This window comes from Poecilia latipinna, unplaced genomic scaffold, assembly GCF_001443285.1.
Source record: "Poecilia latipinna isolate Pla-1442-1.1 unplaced genomic scaffold, P_latipinna-1.0 Scaffold13, whole genome shotgun sequence".
Classification (NCBI taxonomy): domain Eukaryota; kingdom Metazoa; phylum Chordata; class Actinopteri; order Cyprinodontiformes; family Poeciliidae; genus Poecilia; species Poecilia latipinna.
In genome coordinates, this window is record NW_015112629.1 from 708,508 (window position 1) to 718,561 (window position 10,054).

General features: G+C 37.7%; 1 protein-coding gene across 1 annotated transcript in view; it reads left to right on the forward strand.

Moving 5' to 3' along the window:
• The window catches only part of LOC106946665 (transmembrane protein 132C), a 179,787-nt gene that overhangs the window by 145,394 nt on the left and 24,339 nt on the right, over positions 1-10,054 (forward strand). The gene's annotated exons all lie outside the window — the stretch shown is intronic.

The window sequence follows — 10,054 nt, forward strand, 5'->3', positions numbered from 1 at the left end:
AAACGCTGATGAATTTGCAGGTAGCATCATAAGACGAATTATGTTCTGATAATGAAATGTAAACACGATAAACTGTTGTATAATTGATTTTTCATTCCCAATTGAAAGAAAAATCTCTGCAAAGACGAGATCAGAGTAGTTTTAAGTGTTTAATGATTCTTTGTTTTTAGTGGTAACAGTCACTGAAAAGCTCATCGAACCTGGGAACTTTCAGTTTTAGCGATTTCAGTTTGGTAGAAATAAAGACAAACACGGGTTTTGTTTTCTAACGTGACGTTTGCAATGTGATCATTATAGTGGGATTGAAGTAGATTACTGCATTTGCAGTTGTAATCCATTGTGTTACCAAAAAAAGAAGAGCATACATATCATCAAGCCATTTTATATATCAGACAAAAATAATCCTAGTAAACAGCAGCAGTTTTGACATAATGATTTAATTTCTGAAGACAAACATCTGTCCAGGGATTTATTCATCGTAGTCTTAAAGCTCAGCAATCCACTGCTTACAGCGTTAACTCTGCATGCATCAGAGCGAAAAGAAAATAGCATTTGGAGTAAAACAACTCAGCATGTCAACAGATGTGTTTTGCAAGGCAACATTAGAAAAAAAAAACATCAGGAAACTATTTTATGTTAGAGGCCAGATTTTTATCTTCACTTTTTGTGCTAAGATAAATGACATCAATACCTAGTGTTTCATTATTCATCAAGTGCACTATACCACTAAAGGGCAAAAGTGCTTTCACAGTAACTCCTGCTTTTTAAGACCAAAGCAATCACTACAAGGACGCTAAGTCGAACTCACATAAACAGTTTGATTAGTTCAGATTTCACGTCAGCATTCAACTTTGTAGACGCATCTTTCATTCCTGGTAGTCTGCAGTATTTGCCTGTGCCTGCATGTGGTAGAAACCTGTGTTTGATATAACTTACATATCCCTGTGATCACTTCTGACCTGTACTCCCATGGAGGAGAGTACGCATCCACGCTACGACTATAGCTGCCTGCTGAATGTGAAACCCACAATCTGTGGTTTTCTTCTTTGTTGTTTAAGTTTGACAGCCCTAAAAATTGCACTAACACTGTGACAACTGTGTTAGTGGCACCACAAGGGAAAGTGCAAGGATGATCACAAAGACGGGGAAAAACACGCACAAAAGTAAAACACTTCAGAGAAGAAGGCAAGCTTCGGTTTGGCATGTTTATAAAATCTTTGTTGGGAATTTTCTTCTGCGGGGCAATTTCTAGGAGTTTTGAGTCTCGGTTTGTCTTGATTGGAATCATTCTTAAAAAATGAACGCTTTATAATTCCCTACTCAAATCTAGATGCTTAGCATAAAAACAGTAACTAGGTCTATCCGTTTTCTGCAGGTTTTATGGTGTGGAGTATTTTTTGTGTCTATCTTGGTTCTAAACTTATAGTGCTTTTAAACTCGGAAACATTATTACAATTGGTGACATTTCCATCACAAACATTGTTTATTTTTGGAGATTTAATCTAACAAATCAACACCAGGTGGCAAAAATGTCTAAACATAAAAATGAGTGAACTACAACTACAGATGATATTTCCCGGTTGACATGCTCTGTGTGTTTTCAGGCACACATTAGGTTTTGCCTATGCAACGCAAATTAGGTACGGCCCAATCTGTGCAGAACATCTTCCAGATGTTTGCTGTGTCCATTACATGTCTTGTGGCAAACTGCAAAAAGAATATCTTATGGCTTTCTTTCTTCTTGCCACTGTTCTATAATGCATACACTGGAGAAAGGCAAAAGCAATGCCACTGACGGGGGCACATCCAAGTCAGCTACCCCAGGCTCAAGGTAGAGTGGGGACCCAAAACCGGTCCTTGAAGCTATTGATTTGAGCAATTTGAGCTAAATCGGTCAGAAACAACCAGTCAGAGCTAGGAGGAGAGCGGTCTTAGTGCTGTCAATCATGCTTGTGTATTCACTCCTCACTGATATTTGCTAAGCTGCAACTCCTTCCCTGCCACTGAACCTGCAGTGAATGCCCAGCCTAGAAGACATGCCCACCTATGATGGCAGATAAACATCTTTCCTATAACTGTAAAGTGACTGGCCTGGCCCCTGACGGCGCTAAGAGCTTCATCCTTACTCTGATTGGTTATTTCTGATCAAGTAGTATGTTTTTACGGATGGCAGTAGGGCCACAGGGACGAGCCAGAAGAGCTTGATTTTTCTCCCAGATCGTCTGGCTCATTTTCTGATGACTGTTTGAAGAAATGTGTAAAAATTATATAAGTTACATTCTGCATCTGTAAGTAATACTATGTTAATTTGTTGTTATTTTTGACAGAACAGAAGACCATAGTCCTGGTGTTTTAAAAGAAAATCAAACTTGGCATACATAAGTTTGCTTCAGAATCATCCTAAGACTTTTTTGATTTTTTGTTTTGTTTGTATTTTAAAAAATCTCAGATTTTCATTCAACTCTATCCGTAATTACATGCATGCACACACTCACCAACTCCTAAGGGAAATTCAGCGAGACAAATTAACCTAATAGTTGTTTTTTGGGGCCTGGAGGAGGAAGCTGGAATACCTGGAGTGAGCCAAATGTGGTGGATCAGTTGCTGAGGACTGAGGACTTTGGATCAAGGAACCCCCCACCCCCCTTCCATTAAAATATGAGTCTATTCTCTGTTCCTATGAATGTTTTGTTTTATTAAAAAAAATACTGTTTCATTGTCCATGTTTAGCGGAATATTCACGTGTATGTTGGTAGCTATTCGGACTGAGAGTGAAACAAGTTTGGACAGTGATCAGTTTCTAACAGGCGCTTAGGGCAGCCTCGGGCAGGAAGGGTCCTAAGTTAAGAAGAAGAAGAAGATGGCGAATGTAACCGCTATAGTGTAACGCACGGATCGATGAACGTGTTTTGTATGTTCAGAAAAAAAGGAAGTAAAGGAAATTTACAACCGCCGCATGTCTCGACACCACTTCTGTTCGAGTGTGCAACACAAAGAAAACAGAAGAAAAAAAAATAGCAAACTAAGTGCTGTACTGTATGAATGTCCAGATAAATTTAAAATGTCTGCTCTGTATCATAACCACAAATAATGTTTGTTGTTTTTTTGTTTTTTTTGTCACAATAAAATGCGTTTCCTTTGGCATCTAAGAGAGAATGAAATAAAACTGCAGTACTAAAATACATCAATTCCAACCTGAATTTAATACAGCAGATGGGGAGAGAAACCATGAAAGCTTTTCATTTACAATCTTAAAAGACAGTGGGAAGACCTGCCAGCAGAGTGTGTGCCACTTTTTACCGCATCCTCCCATGAATTTTTGATCCCCCTCTTGCCACGCTGTGCCTCTCTGTTCTCTCATTAGAAGAGACAGCCAGTGTGGCCCCCATAGCTCTTTACAGTACATCATTAGCATTTTATTCATAGCTTCTGAAACTAATTCTATTTCAAACCTTATATCGTTAGCCGTGTGCTCACTGTCCCTCAGTATTATAATGAAGGACATTAACACAAAGCTCTGCATTAACTTTTCTGTGATCATATGTAAGCACATTCTTCTAGAGTTATTTTATGTAGGCCAAATTGAGCTGCTTTTTTTCTTTTCTCACTGCATACAGGCGCCTGGCAGATGGCAATTTGCAGAGGAAACTAGGACTTAGAATTAATAAACAGCTGCGTTCTTGTTGTTTGGAGAAGAAATGTAAAGAAAAAGGAACCTCGTATGTTTTATTTACACAAGTCTGTTTTATTCTTTACTCTTACAGTTTATACCATAAATATTAACACGTCAGCCTTTTGACCACGTTAAGTTGGAGCTAAGCTGGAGCAACAGTAGAATCAAAGCCCAGGAGATGAAATACTGTGCAGACGTGACTATTACATGGAAACCAGGTGAGTACCAATCAGCAAAATAGCGGCAGCTGAGTGGGGGAGCAAGGGTAAGAACCTGAGAAGATTAGACTAACAACATCACAGAAACATGGAACAATTACAATCATTAAATAACTATGATTAGCCACATATTTTTGGTTGGATTTTATTAGTCGCATGCAGACCTCACCACTGGCAGACCTGAGGGATCAAGATTGTGAAGGCCAGGCGATAACTTGAGACCGAATCCAGACCCAGACTTCTATGGCGTTGTGACAAAGACTATAAACCAATGAGAGCACTTTCAAGAGGACTGCTGGAATCATTCGATTATAGTCGTTGCTGTAATAAAGATATTCTCCCGATTCTAAAGCTAACATTTACCTTGAACTAACTCATCGCACTATTTAAGCCATCTTTTTCAGTTAGCAACTTGGACGTAATTAGACTCTAACAATGTTACACTTATTCGGTAAAACCTGTGAAGCGGGGAAAAGCCAGACAACAAAACTCTGAGGAGCACACACATCCAGCTAAGTATTAGTTAACTTAGCATTAGCTGTAGGCATAGTGAGTGGAGGCGACGAGTGGAGGCGGAGGACTGTTTTTCTGTCTGTATATTATAAAAACAGAAAAATAAACAATATCCATATGTTTGTAGTGGGAAATGTTTCTCTCTTGCGTTTTCATCCCTCATGTCTTTTCATCCTCTGCACATACCGTGTAGACACAAGTAAAAAATGTCACTGGTTGCATTTAAATGCACCCTGGAGTTTCACACTAAGTTATAATAAAAAGTTGCATCTGTGTTCTTCACTGATCTTGTGATTAAAAATCCAGAGTTCATCCAAAACTGCGACAAGATCTTTGAAAATGTTGTCTCAAAACCATACTGGTCTTGAATGGTGCAATGGTGATTAAAAGGTTGCTTAAATGTTATTTCTGGTTGGATTACTTGCAACTCGCATGCACTGGGAAACCAGTCCTCTCTGTTTCTCAAAGAAAATAAACTCTCCTTGACGTTTTAAGCCTTATTTCTTGGAAAACAGTTGCTCAGATGCACATCAACAGCATATCATTTGCTACGTTTCATTATCCACACTCGGGGGTTATGTCAGTCAGGTTTTTGCCACTTAGGCTCATTCTGTCATTTGTTTGTTACTGGCTTACTTTGAGTTTTTCATTTGGTCAGCTAAGGGCCAGAGGCCAGAACAACAGAGCTATTCTAAAGAAACAGGAAAGAGGTCCACAGAATACAGACTGGTTTTTACCAGGGACGGCTGATTTATCATTTCTGGCTTTGGCATTTCTCCTTTCTAATGTTTGAGTGAGAATAGAATTGGAAGAGAACAGAGGCTTAATATTTAATCTCTTTAAATGTATTTAGAGCTCAGATTACACAATAACAAATCCCAACCGATTTGCCAGGCAAACAAGTTATAAATCAATATCTAATTAATGAGGAGAGTATAAATCACTGCAGGCCCTCATTTAAATCAATAGTGGTATTTCCTCCAAGTGATTATGGCAACATGCCCCCAATCTGCCACCAACTGTTGATTTGCTGACACTGCAGCTACATATGCTGTGCCATAGCAGAACATAATTAACATGTTCATCTTATAGAAAAAAAGAAAGAAAGAATGGACAAGTATTTGTTTATTTTGTCCTTTTGAATTACAAGTAAATCTGGACATTTAGCAAGATTACATCTTCAACATAGTCTAATTTATTTGTACTTTCTGTTCCTCACCTCTAATATGATTTCAGCTATCTGCAGCTCATCTCTTATTGAACCATCTGAATGCTAAATAATTTGACTACTGTCCCTTTTTCCCCAAGCCATAACCATCCACATATTACATTGTGCAAAACCTCTTTCCCCCGCTCCTTTCAGGCAGTCAGACAGGAAATGTGCAGTGAGAAGGGTGAAAGACAAATATCTCAGTACATTTATTTCTAACTGGGCTGGTGACGTGCTATATCTTTAGCAACTCAAGAAGTCCATGCAAGTAAATAAATCAAAGCAAATAAGTCCATAACTTAAATCATGTATAATAAAATGGAATTTCACGAGAGATAATCATACAAAAAAAAAAAAAAAAAAAAAACCTTGCAGAACAGGTATTCAAACCAAGTAAAATCACTTAAATATGTCATTTTACATAAGCAATCCTATTATCCGTCAGTGCCAGTTGATGTTGGTGGGTTTAATCTTGATTTATGGTGTATAAAAATAGATACCAAGGTATTGGACAACAAATACTTGATGATGGGTAAAGAAAAAGGGCTCTCTCAAGACTTTCACTTGTTGTTGCTAAACAATACATCATAATCTGAACATAAACTTTATATAATTTATCCACAAGCCATCCACAACCAGGTGCTAAGATTCCTGACAGGAATAATATTTATGCCAGGTCACTCCACAAAGCTACACTGCTGAAGAGAAGAAGAGAAGATCAAGTAAATTTATTGTGCAGCAGATCATTTGAACAAATCAGTAAAATATTGGGAGAACAGTACGGACAGATGAAAGGGCAAATTTGACTGGTTGTTTAATACTTTATTTGGAGGTAGAATATTGGTGAATATTTCCTCGAAAACAATGAGGTGTAGATTTGGGAGCATGTGGCATTTGCAGACTTTATCTAATTGTTGAAAGAGGGAAATATTCCGGTCTATTCTACTTAAGAATCTCACGATGAAACAAATCTGGATGTTGCAGCAGGAAAATAGACTTGACTTGAATTTAATTGTAAAAGAACTATAGAAAGAATGATCATACTGTGTAAAGAACGTCATCAGAACCTTCAGTATTTTAAGACATTTTGTGTTAAATAATGGGCCGAAATCACATCTAAGCTTATCCACATAGGAGATGTGTTGTAGTTTTACTGCACAAAATCTATTGAATCTCTTATTAGTTAAAGATTCCTTGTATATTTATTACTTGAGTTATAACAGATGTCACTATCCTCATCGAAAAAATGTTTCAGATGAAAACATTGTAAGTGCTTTCTTTTTTTTGTTTGTTTTGTTTTACACTGGAAATTACGCACACGTGCTTCCGACCTGTGAGTCCACCCTCCACTTGAGCTGGATAGTGAATAGTTACAGCCACGGTATTTCCGTGGATCAAAAGCACATTTTCAGTCACTGAATAATAAATTGCAAGCCAGGGTTAAGCTAAGTTCATGAGCCAGATTTAGGTGAAGTTCTTTCCTTGTCCTCTTAACCATTCAAATAACTGTGTGGGATTAATCATAACTTATCTTGCCCATGTAGCAGAGAAAGATTTTGAATGCACATCAATCTAATATGGGATTTTCGTCATTTAAAAAATGTGCAGTGAACTGTAATTTATATCTGAGCTGTGTATATTTTATTTTATTCAGGATGATTTAAACGAAAGCCATCATTGGCACGGCCTGACACGTGTCGTTCCTTCCTCGTCCCCTTTTTTGATTTGTGTTTTCCCTTAAACATACGTTTTTGATTGTTTAGTAGGTCTGGGACACAAAAAGTGTTTTGAAAGAGATGCTTTTTTATGAGTGAGGAGAAATCAACCTGCTTTATGAATTCATTTTCACAGAACAAAAGCACACACCATCCTTTGCAGCAAGAAGGTTCTGGGTTCGATTCCCGGCCCGGTCTTTCTGCGTGGAGTTTGCATGTTCTCCCTGTGCTTGCGTGGGTTCTCTCTGGGTACTTCCTCCCACAGTCTAAAAGCATGAATGTTAATTGGTTTCTCTAAATTCTCCTTAGGTGTGTGTGTGTGTGTGTGTGTGTGTGTGTGTGTGTGTGTGTGTGTGTGTGTGTGTGCGCACGTGCGTGCATGTGTGTGTGCATGGTTGTCTCCATTTCTGTTAGCAAAGTGCATTTTAAAATGACTCGTGTGCTTTGAACAATAAAATATTTTCTTATTTATTTACCTTTCATACTTTAAGCATTTCTGTTCTTTCTAGCTCTAATATATGATATTTGTCCTTCAAGATGCATCATGTGGGAAACATCGAGTTTAGTTGCAACGTTTTTATTTTATAAGGAACGAATGTGTTGTAGTTTTTCACATCTGTTTTGCACTACAGTGTAATCAGTAATATCTTATTTTGCATAATTCTGACAGGTGCATTGTCAAGATGTTATATACTTACACTGTACCTTAAGTGACTTAAGTGGATTTGTAAATATACGAGTGGCCAGCACTACACTTTGCAAGTAGGTGACAAATCCAAAAGCACTCTCAGACATCCATGGCCAGCAAGTCACCTGAACTAATGGAAATATTGCTCTGAGGCGAATAACAAGAGCAGATTTTGTCCTTCAGCCCACTCACATTCACATACAGTAACGATCCTCTGAGCAGCACGTCTGTAGGTTGTTTGCTCCCGAACACATGATTCATTCTCTACCATATCAGCCCCCACACGCTCCACCCTTGTGCCCAGCTGCACAGAAGCATAATGGCCTTTTATCGATTCTCCTGTCTTTCATCGTCTTTCTTCTCTTTTTTTTTCTTGCCCTGTGCTCTGCAGTGCAATGAAAGGTGGTTAAGAAAAAGAAAAAAAAAAGATGCCGCATGAGGAGGGGGAAAGGGGTATGCTTGTTTTTTAACCTGGCCATCAAGGGTTCCAATGCATGTGTGTGTGTCAAAGTTAATTTGTTTCCATGTGCATGCAGATAAGTGGGTGGGTGTATGTGGAAGATGTGTTTGTATTAGTAAATAATGAAGCCATTTGAAGACGTGGATGTTTATCAGTGGTTGTGTTCAAATTGAATTCATGAATAAGATATGCTTGTCACATATCTGCAACACCAGAAGAGAATTGAGAAGCCACAGCGAATATGTTGTCGACTTCTCTGACTAAAGCATACATACCTGTTTTGTCCCGTCATACGTTGCACAAACCTACAATTCATGGAAAATGTGGACAAAAAGACTGCTTAAAGTCATCAGTGGGATGAAGTCTGTTTATGTTGGCGGTATGGTACCTACAACATCAGTAGCTGGAGCTCATTAAGACCTTTTTTTGACTGTCGCTTCAGTCCTAATGGCTCATTAGGTAAAAGCAGACACTTTTCTTCAAACGTTTGGGCACAGAACACAGAGCCCATCGAGGACGATCATTTACAGTGCTGTGAAAAAGTTTTGCCCCTTTGCGATTTCTTCTGTTTTTACTTTTTGTCAAACGTACTTGTTTCAGATCATAAAAAAAGAAAAAAAATCTTGGTAAAACCAGACATGGTAGCTAAGGTGAAGCCCGTTTTTTTTTTTTTTTTCTAATGGTGGCTTTATTTATTAAGGGACAAATTTGTCCAAACCATCTTTGTGAAATTAAATTAGTAATTACCTGTAACTGGTTGTGTCACTCTTGTAAGGTACAACTGCAAACAAGCTTTTGCAAAACCTATTGAAAACTTTTTAATCTCCTCGTCTTTAGTCAATTATTTTAATTTAGCTACTTCTCTACCCATTTCTTTATTTTTTTTATGTATTTTTGCTTTATGTCCTTTTCCTTTGTAACACACAGATTGTTGTCATCATAATCTGACATAACTGTCAGAGCTCCAAACAATTGTACAAAACACAAAAGCATTTTTTTCCTCAACACAAAAAGAGAGCATACTGAGGAGAAAACCACTGGCTCAGTAGTTGGCAGCCTGCAAACTGGCATCGTAATATGACACATTTATTGTTCTAAATGAAACATCTGGCTATATGCAATTTAAGAGACTCCGCTGTATTTCATTTTCTTTTTTCTTTCTTTTTTTTTTTTTTTTCAAATGTGCACCATTTGTGGCCCAAAGTTCAAGCTGTAGGAGTAAAATCAGTTTAAGTACAAACTACAACTACGCTGGACTTTAAGACCAACTTTTCATTGCAATGAATTTGTTTTGTAAAACCTACATAAACAATGTCATGATGAAAATTGAAATACACAAAGAAACAGCAAAACCCCTCACATATTGTGCTTGTTGGAACAGCCGGTGTTTTCCTGTTGAAAGGCCAAAACACATCCACACATTGGGTTTAAAATTCCCGCAATAAACTACAAGTTACACATTTGAAAATAATATACATCTAATAAATACAGTTTTAAAAAGCGGGACTCATATGTGAAATACTATTTCCTTTGATATTTTCATGAAACACTAAAATTTTTTTAAACTTCCTGCGGAT